This window comes from Macaca mulatta, chromosome 9, assembly GCF_049350105.2.
Source record: "Macaca mulatta isolate MMU2019108-1 chromosome 9, T2T-MMU8v2.0, whole genome shotgun sequence".
NCBI classification, from domain to species: domain Eukaryota; kingdom Metazoa; phylum Chordata; class Mammalia; order Primates; family Cercopithecidae; genus Macaca; species Macaca mulatta.
The window spans coordinates 136,801,418-136,815,056 of record NC_133414.1 but is presented as its reverse complement, the minus strand read 5'-3'; the positions used below and the strand labels follow the sequence as shown (position 1 = coordinate 136,815,056).

The 13,639-nt window shown below is 44.2% G+C and overlaps 1 protein-coding gene across 1 annotated transcript in view; it reads left to right on the top strand.

Moving 5' to 3' along the window:
• The first annotated feature begins 9,917 nt into the window (after positions 1 to 9,917).
• The window catches only part of FAM53B (family with sequence similarity 53 member B), a 124,571-nt gene continuing 120,849 nt past the window's right edge, over positions 9,918 to 13,639 (top strand). The window contains exon 1 of the mRNA XM_015148393.3: positions 9,918 to 10,254. The gene's annotated coding sequence lies outside the window, so the exon portion shown is untranslated. The remainder of the gene's footprint in view (positions 10,255 to 13,639) is intronic.

The following is a 13,639-nucleotide window of genomic DNA, read 5'->3' as shown; positions in this document are numbered from 1 at the left end:
TCCTGGCGAACACGGTGAAACCCCGTCTCTACTGAAAATACAAAAAAAAAAAAAAAAAAAAATTAGCTGGGCGTGGTGGCGGGCGCCTGTAGTCCCAGCTTCTCGGGAGGCTGAGGCAGGAGGATGGTGTGAACCCAGGAGGCGGCAGAGCTTGCAGTGAGCAGAGATCGTGCCACTGCACTCCAGCCTGGGCAACAGAGCAGACTCCGTCTCAAAAAAAGAAAAAAGTAATTAACTGGATTAAACTAAAAGAGCAATTCTGAATACTGGAGCTCACTAAGAAATAAGCTGTCTTCCCCCAGTATTCAGTTAGTGAGCCTAGGTTTCCTATTGGAATTTGTATGATGAAGACATTATGTAGTAGAAGTAAGATCATTTCATTATTTGCAATGAATTAAGGAGATTATTTTCTGAACTTGAAATTCAGTTGAATTTATTTTGGTTCCTTTCATTTTATAACAGCAGGTAATTTGTTAAAATCTATTAAGCAATAGAATAGATGTCAAACAAATGATTTTAAAAAATATTTAATTTTGGAGAAAAATGATTAGACCTAGCCAAGTCACTTTCCTTTTCTGGTCTTCAGTTTTTCTCTCCATAAAACAAGGGTGGTATTTAACATTCTGTATCCTTGTTAGCTCACGTTGCCATAATAAAATACCGTAAACTTGGTGGCTTAAACAACAGAAATTTATTTCTAGAAAGGTAGTTCTGGACGCTGGAATTCCAAGATCATTGTGCTGGCAAGGTATATTTTATTTTAAGGCCTCTTCTCTAGGCTTATAAGTGGCTGCCATCTATGTGTGTCTGCATGACTTCTTTATGTGCGTTGGGGTTGGAGGAGAGGGAGCGCATAAGCTCTCTGGTGTCTCTTCTTATGAAGAGCACTAACTCCAGGCAGGCATGGTGGCTCACGTCTGTAATCCCAGCACTTTGGGAGACTGAGGAGGGCAGATTACCTGAGGTCAGTAGCTTGAAACCAGCCTGGCCAACATGGTGAAACCCTGTCTCTACTAAAAATACAAAAATTAGTGGTGCACACCTGTAGTCCCAGCTACACAGGAGGCTGAGGCGGGAGAATTACTTAAACCTGGGAGGTGGAGGTTGCAGTGAGCCAAGATCACACCACTGCACTCCAGCCTGGGTGACAGAGCGAGACTCTATCTCAAAAAAAAAAAACAAAAACAAAAACAAAATAAAGAGCACTAATCCCATCCTGAGCGCCTCACTCTCATGGCCTCGTCTAACCCTAATTATTTCATAAAGGCCCTATCTCCAAATACCATTGCGTTGGGGGTAGAGGGTCAGGGCTTCAACATGTAGATTGTAGGGGGAAACCAACATTTAGTCCATAATACTCCTGAAATCAATTGAGGCTTAGAAAAAGCCCTATGAAATAGGCTTCTAGAATAGCTGTCTGTTGGTATGCACGAGGGATACTGGGACCACCTGCTTATAACCAAATCTATACATAGGTGAGTTTTGCATCCCAAGAATATTGTATTATCAATCTGAGTTTGGTTGAAAAAAGCCAAGTATAAGTGGACCACATAGTTCAAACTCATGTTGTTCAAGGGTCGACTGTATATGTGGGGAGATTAAATACTCCATTTGCTAACTGTCAGTTGTTAGGTAACTTGATGGTTCTTTTTAACCAAGGTATCTGTACTTATATATACATATGTATGTAAAATATTCGAAGCAGTCAGATGAATATTCAGTCTAAAAAATATTTGTCCATGTTTTCTTAAACTTTGTATTTGAGTATTGTCACTGATATCTTCTATTTGATAAGTTTGTATGCATTTGACCAGAGGTTTTTAAATTTTTTTATTTTTCTTTAAGATAGGGTCTCACTCTGTCACCCAGTCACCCAGTCACCCAGGCTGGAGTACAGTGGTGTGATCATGATTCACTGTAGCCTTGACCTCCCAGGGTTAAGTGATCCTCCTGCCTCAGCCTCCCTAGCAGCTGGGGCTACAGATGCATGCCACCACGTCGGGCTAATTTTCCTATTTTTTGTAGAGTTGGGATCTCACTATGTTGCCTAGGCTAGCCTTGAACTCCTGAGCTCAAGTGATCCTCCTGCCTCAGCCTCTCAAAGTGCTGAGATTACTAACGTGAGCCACCGCACCTGGCCTAGAGATATCCAGGAAACTTAGGAATTTGCATCTTATTGTTTAGTCCAGTTCCATTTTTATATATAGAAAGATTGAGATCGAGACTGGGCCTTAGAAAAATTGTGATAATTTGAGGAATCTCCCCAATATGTTTCTTTTTTGACACAAGGCACAAACTACACACAGATGATCTAATTTGCCACTCTAAGACGAGTATAGAATATGGGTATAGTATATGGGTCTGCCCTTCTTATATATAGTGTGCTGTATATACTATAGTATATGTAGTATATGAGTATACTATATGGGTCTGCCCTTCTTATATATAGTATGCTGTATATACTACAGTATATATAGTATATTGAGTATAGTATATGGGTCTGCCCTTATGCCCTGTCTCTCTCCAGGCTACTGTCAGTTTGTCTCTGTAACTGCTTACTTCCCCAGTGAAATTGAAGTATGTTAAAGGTGCTAGCAAAGTACCTTCTGTATAGTAGGCATTTAAGGTTGGTTTCTGTTCCATACATTTCTTTGAAACAGCTTGGAGAGAGAAGCAGTGCTTTAGACCCTGCATATTAGGAATGTGAATATTAAGTGAGAAATGTAAAGCAGCTTAGCGGGATTGCTGCCACACACCAAGGCCAAATCAGTGTTCTTTCCTCCAAGGACCCTTCTTCCCATGAAGCTGATATGTTTACTTGTTTGAGATTTTACCCCTCAGTGCCACAGTTTTAGTGTATTCAGTTCCATTGTAGGCATTTGTGTTCCAGGAGTGATTAAATGAGTGAAGAGAGGAGGAGTGCTAAATAAGTGAGAGGGAAAGTTTAGGTAGGCCTTTCAGAACTTCTTAGAAATAATACTGTATAGCTTCTTCTTCCTTAGTCTCTAGCGCTGGTGCTGAAGCACTTATTTATTTTTTTGATAGACCAAGTCTCACTGTATTGCTCAGCTGGAGTCAAACTCCTGGCCTCGAGCAGTCCTTCTGCCTCCACCTCTTAAGTAGCTGGGACTCCTCAGCAGTCCACTGTGCTGGACTTGAAGTACTTTTTTTTTTTTTTTTTTTTCAGTCATTTAAGAAATCAGGACCAGATATTATAATGCCAGATTTTCATGAAATGTCCTTTGTGATGTGTCAGCAGAGACTAAGAATACCCCTTGGATTTAGATCGTTATCTGTTTTAAGTGGTAATTTTATTATTATTTTTTTTTTGAGACAGTCTCACTGTGTCACCCAGGTTGGAGTGCAGTGGTGCAATCATGGCTCATTGTAACCTCAACCTCCTGGGCTCAAGTGATCCTCCAACCTCAGCCTCCATAGTAGGTTGGACTACAGGCATGTGCCACCATGCCCAGCTATTTTTTGTAATTTTTGTAGAGACAGGGTTTCGCCATGTTACCCAGGCTGGTCTCGAACTCCTGGCCTCAAGCAGTCCTCCCACCTTGGCCTCCCAAAGTTCTGGGATTATAGGTGTGAGCCACTGCATCCAGCCCCAGTAATAATTCACTAAGAAATGTAGGTATGATGGGGGAAAATGTTAATGTGGGTGCATTTGAATTGAAACCAAATGGACAAGGATATGATATACCTTCCTTCATTAGGTCTGAGTGCCAAAGCATTATTCCAAGTGACATCAGACAAAAGAACCAAGAGCAAGTCCCTGTAGGATCATGCATTAGGAAGCTGGTGGCATTGGATTTAATGAAAGTGTTGAATTGGATTTGGATCTTGTATTGGCCATTTAGGAAGCAGTGGCCTGAGATTTTATAATTGATTGCTACTTTGCATCATCCAGATTTGATATCCTTAATCAGTGATTCAGGTTTATTTCCTTTGCTGTAAGCTAACAGTGCCATTCGCAGTGACATTTTCAAGTCTGATGTTGAGTAATACTTTAAATACTTTATCTGATTTGTCCTTAGTTTATACTAGAATTGACAGTGTAGTGTAGAAGGCATGGTGAATCAGTTGTTTATGCTACTCTAGGAAACATTTGGTTTGGCCAGGTTCAGTGGCTCACACCTATGTAATCATAGCACTTTGGGAGGCTGAGGCGGGCAGATTACCTGAGCTCAGGAGTTCAAGACCAGCCTCGGCAACACGGTGAAACCCCTTCTCTACTAAAATACAAAAAATTAGCCAGGTGTGGTGGTGTGCACCTGTAGTCCCAGCTACTCAGGAGACCAAGGCAGGAGAATTGCTCTTGAAGCCGGGAGGCGGAGGTTGCAGTGAGCCAAGATCGTGCCGCTGCACTCCAGCCTGGGCGACAGAGTGAGACTCCGTATCCAAAAAAAAAAGAAAACATTTGGTTTTTTGGGTTTGTTTATTTCTTTAGCCTTTTTATTGGTGGTTATATGACTATCTCAATGTCTAGATTGCTTAGCATGACTATAGACATGTTGGCCAGAGCCATATTGCTTTCTCTAGTTCATCCTAGAGGACTTTAGTCTTTTAACCATTCTGAGAGAGTTCTACAGAGTTGAGGTCAATATGATATGATGTACCTCTTTACAACAGAACAGAATCAAAGCTCCAGTTATTTATGTTAGGTAGTTTAACAGTACAGTGGTTGACTAACCTGGTTTTGATCAAGGTGTTTTTTTTGTTTTTTGTCCCTTGTAAAAGTTAAGAGAAGCTGTAAACTAGTAATTGAAATAGTAAGCCAACTTCTCATTCATGTCAATTCTTTTATATTGTAGGTACAGTTCAACCTATAGCTGCAGGTTATGCACATACAAAATCAGCAAGGCTAGTCTCTCTTAGAACAGTCATGGGTATGAATTCAAACAAAAGATCTTTGCTTTTGGTTAATATAATAGATTGACAAACTGCTGAGGAGAGTTAAGAAATTCACAGGCTACTATGTAGGCTAAATGTTCTTTTCATACTGCTCCCAGGAATGTTCTACCCTTTAGAACTCTAGGGGCTGATTTCTTTTCTTGACATTTTAAATCCAAAGGATTCAGCCTTTAGATTGGGTTTTTAAGCTCTGTGAAATCACCAACTGTATCTAGTTTTAGTTTCCTTTCTACCTAATGAAAATGAAATTTACTCAGTTTCATTTTTAGGGGGAAAGGCAGGAGAGCGGTAGCTTTGAGCATATCACTAGGGAGGAATTAAAAATCGATTTTTCTTGAGACAATGACTTATGGCAGATAGTTGACAAGAGAAAAATTAAGTTTTGAGCTTATATCTCAAATACTGAATGTGAATTCCTCTAAAGAATGTTTAAGAAAAAAAGTTGAAATGGTTTCATTTAAAGATGTTAACATAAACATTTAGCCTGGTCTACAGTTGAAATATTTTCTAGATTAAATGTAATTTATAATATAGCAATATGAAAATATTGTAATTTGGTTTTAGATATGTTTTTTGGTGGGGTAACTGAAGCAAACTAGGGAACTCACCATGTTATAATGATAATAATTAGAGTCTACTTCATGTAAGATCATAAACAGATGCTTTTGAACCTTAGTATTAGAATAATAAAATAGGTTTAATAAGTTTTACATATGCCATTTACTTTGAATGTAGTGAAAAGCCTTTCTTACACTTTTTTTAAAGCTTTTTATTTACCATACATAAACTTTTAAATGTTTGTTATTCATGCTTGTGTTTTCTTGTAGCACATAATACCAGTAGCTACTATTAATTTTGAAAAAAAAAAAAAACGAAGTTGAAATAAGTTTTAACTGTTGCTTGGTTCTTTTTAGCTTACTTACCAGAACTCTTCCATCCAGTGAGTTGCAAGCGTGACATTTGCTGTGTTTTCAGCACCTGCCAACTTGGAAAGCAGGGTTTGTGCTCAGGACTTAGGCTCACAACCCATACTTTGTGGTGCACAATGCTGGCCCAGCTGGCATGCTTTCGTACCTCAATGGTGCTAGACAGTCAGTTACAAAGCTGTGTGGCTTCACATGCGCTGATCTCAATAGTCACTCCTCTTCAAGCTGCTTTCAACTCTTACATTGTATCAAAGGAGTGGGATTGGTATTATTAAACTCATTGCTGAGGTTATTTTTCAATGAAAATAAATTGTTTTATTTAGTTCTTGGATCAAAGAGTAATTTTGTCCTCAGGAACCAAATACCGCTTTAAAAAGGTGTGTGTATATATATCATGTGTGTATGTATGTATATATATACACGCATGATTCCAGCTAGAGCTATAATTCATTTCTTATTTTCATCAGTGGATAAAAAGAACAGACAGGAAAGAACAGAAGGATTAATGTATCATGTGATCCCTACATGCTAATGTAGGTAGGGTTATTAGTTGTAGCTGCACAAAGATGTGGGAAAATTTACAGAACGTTTTTTTCTGAGTAAGACATGAAAATTGCCCCCATGATAGGCTCAGATTTTTTATTTCCATCTATAATCAGAAACTTCTTATATTTTCCAAAGAAGTATATTTTGCTAACATATTTCTAGTCACCAATCTTTTTGAAAATACTTAAGGTGGACTTGGTGATGTATGTCTGCTCATAATTTATTATAAGTAATTTTAAAAGGTTCTGCTTTAAAAAAGATCTTTTCAAATGTAGAAAGAACAGTGTGAAATGTGAATGACTGGCTTTTAATACAAGGGTTGTGACAAAGAGGCAGTGGCTTTTGGAAGCCAAATAAAGGGGTGAATACACGTGCATCTGCATACTGCTGTTGGGTCCAGTGTATAACTTTTGGCGTTTGCTTACTTCACTTGTTAGTCTGAAAAGGATAGTATGTTATTCTCTCAAACCAGTTGATAATTTTTTCGTGGTGAGCTCTTTTTACAACCATACATACAGATAGATTCGATGGGAAAAACTGAACATTTGCTGGTACTTGTTCCAGCCTCAAAGCTCAGCTCTTTGTTTGAATGTCACATTTATCTGGTTCTAAAGGCATAAAAATAAAACACCCACTAACTACCTAGGACACTCCTTAGTGCATATCAAAACCCAACCTTTACCCTCCTCTGCACAAATGTGCTTAGGTGAATACTTTTATTAGCTTGTTGATACAAGTTTTAGTAGGTTACACCCTTAATAAAACACACCCTTATTGTCTCCTGTTGCTTAAGAGCTTTAAACTTATAATAGGGGAGCTCTCTAATTGGTAGTCCTCCTTTGGGGGAACTAGGATTGCTGTGTTTTATCACTGGTTTTCATATGTTTTGTTTGTTTTTTTTTCTTTTTTTTTTCCCCCTTTTTTCTTTTCTTTTTTTTTTTGAGATGGAGTCTTTTCCTGTCACCCAGGCTGGAGTGCAGTGGTGCGATCTTGGCTCACTGCAACCTCTGCCTCTCAGGTTCAAGCGATTCTCCTGCCTCAGCTTCCTGAGTAACTGGGATTACAGGTGCCTGCTACCATGTCTGGCTAATTTTTGTATTTTTAATAGAGACAGGGTTTCACCATGTTGGCCAGGCTAGTCTCAAACTCCTCACCTCAAGTGATCCGCCCACCTTGGCCTCCCAAAGTGCTGGGATTACAGGCGTGAGCCACTGTGCGGGGCCATCATATATTGGTCTTGAAGTAAAAGACTGCAAGTAATCCCTGCATTTTATATTTCCCAGGGTGTTCTCTGGCTTAATCAGGTTAGCATTGGTTGATGATAACGGAAAAGTTACAAGTAATAGTTTTTAGATTATTTATGGATTTATTCCTAAACTGGCCTATGAATTTGCATTTAGGTGTCTGGTTGTGTTCAAAATCTGGTTTTGATTTGGTTTGACCATTTCGGATTGAACAAAGAGAGTTTAGCTCCATGTCCCTGCCCCATTGCAGCTTTTACATAGCTTTAAATCCAGAGTTCTACGTTTTTAGCTACTCTTCTGAATTGAGCAGAACTCTAATATAACAATTTTTTGGGTAGAATTTTTTCATAGTAAAGAACTATGGAGCTGAGCACTAAGAAGTGAGGGTGTTTTATAATATAGCTGTAGGATTATTACATCATGTGGGAAGAGCCTATAGTATGGAAGGTTAAGTGTGACACAGGTCTTTATGTATCTTTTTAGTCTTTGGAGATACAAATCTCGAAAATCAGAAGTAACTATTTATTGGTTAATAGCATAACTTCTTAAGCAAGTATATTAGTTCTAGACAGCCTCAAGAAAGCCTCAGAACCAGAAAAACAGGCTGCTTTAGGTTGGAAAGGAGGTGTTACAGCAGAGGAACTGGCCATGACCACCATCCTTGGAATGTGAAATGCAAATCATCCTGAAAGCAACAAGAATAATGGTTGTAATAATTGTTGCCACGCTTGGGACCCTGCATCTTGTTTTTTAAGTTGACCTGATGAACTAGTAATTGTAGGAATAAACTGAATGTTTGCCAGCAGGAGTCACTCTAGGCTTCCTAATAAAAAGTTAGTAAATTAAACTCTTGTCCTTAAAGCCCTCAAACGCTGAGGTGATTGTGTGATATCAGATAGCTTTAGGGAAACACTGACTCTTTTGGTTAAGCATAGCAGCATTCTTAAAATTATTCCTTGGGCCTTCTTTTGTTCACCATCGGTTCTTGGATCTTGTTCCTTTCGAGATTGGTCCTTAATGCATTTTTAAAAAGCAACGTATATGGGTAAGGGTATCAGTATCTTAGTATTCTGTATTCTGTATGTTAGTTCATTTTGGCTTTCTTAGGATGAATTGACTCTATCCCACATCATGTAACTTGAAATGAATAGACTCATATCCTTTCCAGTGATTGGTGTCCATTCTAATCATGCAGCAGAACTCAGTGGAGTGAGCTGTAGTGTGAAAGGAGATGTCCGTTCATGCTTTTCTGAAAAGAATGGGTCAAGTGTGATGATATTCTGAAATATTTCAGCAATAGCCATGAAATGTAATAGTTTCCCAAGCGCACAAAACTCAAGAAGTTAATTGTTCATTTATGTTTGATACTGGGATTGAAACATTGGATTAAAACCAATTAAATGTTCCTAGAAGCAACAGAAAAAGTTTCCCTATTTATGAATAGAACCATTCAAATGGCGCAGACACAATCCATGTAAAGTAATGAGGTGTTTTGTTTTTTTGGCAAAGGAGAACACAAAACAGGCATGGGGGGTTTAAAAAACCTTCTCTTTAAAAATTGCTTTTTGGATACAAGGTCAATAAAATAACATACACCGGTAGGAAGGAGTAATGGGAAATCTAGGGCTTCACTTCACAAGGAAAACAATCCCCCTCCCCCAGGTGAGCAGCACAATGAAAATACTCTGCTTATTCTATCAGGGTTACATTCCTGAACTTAAGTCAACATCCTAAGTTACAGAACTAAACATGCTCTGCCTCTGCTTAGCAACCACAAATCCTTCCTTCGCCAGTTGCATGTATTTTGGATGTGGCTTCTGAAGTACACATTCCTTCATTTTGATCAGCGCCCCGAGTTAGGAAACTTGCGTTTTATTTTCCCAAAGTGTGACAACACTTCAAGATCCCCCCCGCGCCGCGACCCCATCCGCCCGCTGTCCTGCACGCCACTGAAGTGACCGTTTCTTTTAAACCTCGGCACCTAACAACCCGGAAGCTGCACGCCTGAAGCCTATGTGGCCCAGCGTTTTCATCCCGGCTCGTGCGGGGGGCGGGGAGAGAAGCCCGTAGGGCCCCTGGCCCGGGGCCCGGGCAGCCGTGGTGGCGCGGAGCAGGCCCGGGGCCACTTCCCGCGTCCCGGGGCCTCGCAGGCGCGAGCGCGGCGAGCGGCGCGCGGCGGAGCCCGCAGGACGCCTTCTAGCCCCGCCCGCGGCGCGCCGCGAGCCCCCACTCCCCGCCCATCGGCGGCTGCGCGCACTGCACACTCGCCCGCCGCCGCCGCCGCACGCCGCCTGCCTCCTGCACGCCGCCGCCGCGCCTACCGCCCGGGCCCGCGACGCAGCCCGCTGAGCGCCGGGCCGAGTTCACGCAGCCGCTGTCGGGCGGCCCCGCGGCGGCGGCGGGCGCGGGCGGCCTGGCCGGTGCCGGTTAAAGGGACGAGTTGCAAATACTTCAGGAAGTGACAAGTCGATTTCCTCCTCCCCGGGAGCCGCTCGTACAAAGCGCTCGGCGCCGGCAGGCGAGCGTGCGCGCGGCGGACGCGCGGCGGGCAGCCCGAAAGACTTGGCGAGCGCTGGCGGTGACGGCGCGGGGTCCGCGCCCGGAGCGCCCCGCCGCGCACAGTAAGCGACCCGGGGCCGGGCGGCGGCGGCGGTGGCCGGGGGGCTGGCCCCGAGCGAGGTCCGGGCCGTGTGCGTCCCGGCTGCCGGCTGGAGGGAGCCTGGCTCGCGTGTGCAATGGGCTTGCCTATTTTTTTTTTTTTCTTTTTTACTAGTGTTGCTGGTTGTCTTTTTTTCTGCCTTGTTTCGCGTTTGGATTGGGTCGGGCGGTTTCTCCGGGCGCTCGGTCTCGCCCCTGATGCAGGCGTGAGACTTGTCAGAGCACAGGCATGGGGACGAACAAGCCTGGCTGCGGCGGAAAAGTCTGCGCTCCCCAGGCCAGGACGGGCGGGCGGGCGCGGGGACTGCTGCGTCCGGGGGTGTCGTCTCCGCGTCTCGACTTGAGCCTTGACTAGCCTCTGCGGAGGAGGCGCGGAGTCTCGGGAGCCGGGTGTCCCCATTCGCCCCGAAGTTCCCGCATCGTTTGCAGACAACTCTTTTGTTCGCGGAAGTTTGCACCCGTCACCCCCGGGATGCGGGCGCGAGGCGGCGGGCTCCGCTGCTGCTGGACTGTCCGGGGCGGTCAGGATGGTGGTGAAGGGGGCATTCTGTCCCGGGCGGGGGAAGCCCGCAGGGAGGCCACGGCTGGGGCTTGTGAGTGGGGGCGTCCGCGTCGGCGTGGCTTTTGCACATGGCGAGAACGGCCGTCCGGCACAGGCACACTGGTCAAGTCACATTTTTGCCTGTCTTGGATTTTGCAAGCCCGTGGGAGGCAGGTTACGCGCTCAGGGTTTCTCTTGGTGGGGCAGAGACGAAAGAATCGAGGACACCCAGAATCCGGGGAGGGTTTGCGGTTTGTGTTGTCCCAAGTGTGTTCTCGCTCCCCCGCCCCCCACCGTGTCCCCCAGCCCCCAGCTCTCCACCCCCGTCTTCGGACTTGGGGAACAATGCTCGTGGTTCGGGCCGGGGCGCCGCAGCAGCGACGAACCGCACGGACAGGTTTGCCTGGGTCCCTCGCGTTCGGACGCCCCCTGAAGCCGAGCTCCTTCCATCTGACCGCCCAGGCTCATTAACACGTACTGTACTTAGGACGATGGTGAACAAAGAAAAGCTCTTTGCAGCGTTTGATGAATGGGATTCTGCCTCCTATAGGCCACACTACGAGTCTTCCATACGGTACAATCTCTGGACTCGGTGGTGTTAGGAAAGTGGCCCCCGGAATGGCTTGCATTCCGGGTCTGGGATCCTGGGGTGGGCATTTGTGCCGCTGCGCTCGCCTTGCTGGAGCGGGTGCAGATGGAGCCAGGCTGACGGTTGTTCAACAGGAACAAATGTTTGTTGAATTGTTGGATGGTGGAGAAAAGAGACTGTTTCCTATTGACTGCTGCAGGAGTTGGAATGGCATTGTTTATTGGCCTGGGAAGCCAGGCAAGCGTCTTGTGCTGCTTACAACATATTAGCAGACTTCCAAATGACATGCTAGCATATGTGTTCCCAGCAGTCCCCACCGGCTGGCAGGGAGATTCCTCCTTGCTCCAGATCCTGGACTCGTTTAAAAGATGCCACCTGGTTTGAGGAATTGGGAAGGAATGGAGTTAGCCGACCAGGTGAAACTGACTGTTCCGTATTAGGCCAGATTTTGGTTTCATTTTAATTTAGCTGTTTAAGAGTAACGTGTGTCAGTTACAGTTTTGATACTGAATTGCAGGTCTACAGGGTCCCCCACCCCACCTTTAGCTGTGGACTACATAAACAGCTGCTTGTCCCAATTGATCGTCCCATTCAGTGGGAGAAGGTTTGGATCAGGATTGGTAGCCCTTGACTCTGTCTGCACTCGGCTGTCACCCATCATGCGACCTGGGAGTGTGCCGATCCAGCTTCCAGGCGCTTTTTCAGGTTAGAAAGCTAAGGAGAGGCGTGGGGAAGGCCTGTATTTTTTTCTTCCAAACGTTCCTTCAGAGAACGAAGCTATTTGAATTCAAATGATGTTGCCCAACTACTTCCTATTTTCTTTTGGGAAGGTGAGATTCATGTGCAGTCATTTTGATATCAAAGACAAGTTTTTAAATAGAAACTAGCAACCTCATTGCCGCAGAAGTGGACTTGAATGTTCCATTATTCTCAGGACAAAGTAGAGCATTCCACTGTCTTGGTTCATAATGTTTTCAATCAGTTTCCCCCTTCTCTTTTCAACTTGGGGTATGTTGCACATAGCATTTTGGAAGTTCATAAAGTTCTTTTGGAAAGAGCTTTATGATACCTTTTTGTCATTGTGGTGGTTACGCTTAATTGACATTTTATGGGAAGTTCTGGTCTTATTTCCTGGGCCCTTTCTGTCTCCATGTTTTAGTCTTTCTCTTTCCCCTTGTTGATTCCCTTACTGCCCCACTAGCTTCCCCATCCTCCCTATAGAAGCCTAGCGGGCTTGGGTTCCTTTAAGCGGGTCCAGTGAGCAGGCGCCTGACCCTTGATTGAAGCTCAGGAAGGGCCAGCCTGCTCTCCTCCCCTTCTGGAGGCCAGAGAGCGAGCCGTGTTTAAATATTAGGAGCTGGCAGCAGGGGACGCTGCGGAGCTCTTTTAAAAAGCACAGCCTTCTCACTCCTTGCCTTGGGCTCTGAAGACTGAGCTCTGGGCCCACCTTCGGATTGTTCAGTTGATGTTTTATTTGGGTGGCGTGACTTTCTGCAGTTAAATTGCGCATTGTATGGAAAACTTTCTGTTCTTACCCTTAAATAAAAAGACTAAAATAAGCAAATTCTCAGATCGGCACAACCCCCATCATTACCACCACCACGCACACCTCTCTGATGTGTAATAAAAGAAACCTGCAGGCATAATTTGTTATGTAATGTGCTGATAATACAAGTTTCGGTTTTCTATGGAAACCAGATGTGGAGGGACTCTCTTTAATTGATCCAGCAAGGGGAAGACTAATAGATTAACTAGTCCTTGCAAACCCCAATGGTGTTTTGTTTGTTTAACTTTAGGGGAGAATCCTTATAGGGCTTTGGAGAGGTTTTTACCCTTAGCTTCTGCTTTGCTGCAGCTGTCCTTTTTGTCAGACTCTTCTTCTCTTGAAAGAACCAGTTTGTTGCCAACCCGAAGCACATGGCTGGAGCTGGCGGGGCTCAGTGAAGCTTAGTTCTGCTGGACTCTCCTCCTCGCCTCATCCGGCTGCTGCCCTCCCCTCCACTCCACAAAGGGTCTGGCCAGGGGACTTGGGTGCTGGGAGGAGTGTTGATTGTTGTCCCTCAACTCCTTCCTGAAGTGTCAGTCCGATCATCCAGGGAGAGTTTCTGTTTAAACTTGTCCAATGAATACACCTTCCAAAAATCATTGACTCTCTTTCTCTGATTAATTTGTTTGTTTCCTGCGTAACTTTGAGAGTTTTTTTCTGGATGGCTGAGTC